Below are 725 nucleotides of genomic sequence, written 5' to 3' on the forward strand. Positions count from 1 at the left end.
CAAAAATGTGGTGTTCAGATTAAGCTAACAAAAAGGAAGTCAGGCCCCAGCAAAGACAGACAAGCTAGAATTCAGTCTTTCTCTGTATATGAAACATTAGGCCTTCACCCTAGCTTTTGTGTCCATTCTTTTTAGACAGTGTGCCTTGGCCCATTTTTATTAAATCCTCTAAAATCCAATGCATCTCTATAACATACTGTATAAATATAATACAAAATTATCCTCTGGCTCCAATATACCAAATCCAGAAATTACGTGAGAAGATTCAAATGAAATTTTCAAGGTAGATTTTACTTTTTCAACAAGAGAACAAAATTAACTTAAGTATAAATGCACAATACATCAGAGCTAAAGGAAGGAATGTTGGGAAAGTAAATTCTGGTATTTTCATTCATGAGACACTATAAAGTTTTCAAAGACTTGAGTAATAATTGCATTCTTGTAACAGTCTATGAGAAAAGGGCATTTAACTAAAGTTCATTTTCACCACCGTGCAAACTAAAGAAAAACTTACAGCAGCAAATAGCTGTGACTGGCAAGTTATTGGCCTTATAAGCTATCAGTCCATGACACAGGTCCAAAATCTCTTATCTGCTATTCTAAAATTCAGAAAGCCCTAAATATCAATAATATTTTTGTGAATCATTTAAGGTCAAACCTCTCTTGACTTGACATTCTTCAATTAAAATCTCTGAATTTCAGAAATATTTACTTTATTGTAAAAC

The sequence above is a fragment of the Propithecus coquereli genome, unplaced genomic scaffold, assembly GCF_000956105.1.
Source record: "Propithecus coquereli isolate 6110/MARCELLA unplaced genomic scaffold, Pcoq_1.0 Scaffold102, whole genome shotgun sequence".
Lineage (NCBI taxonomy): Eukaryota > Metazoa > Chordata > Mammalia > Primates > Indriidae > Propithecus > Propithecus coquereli.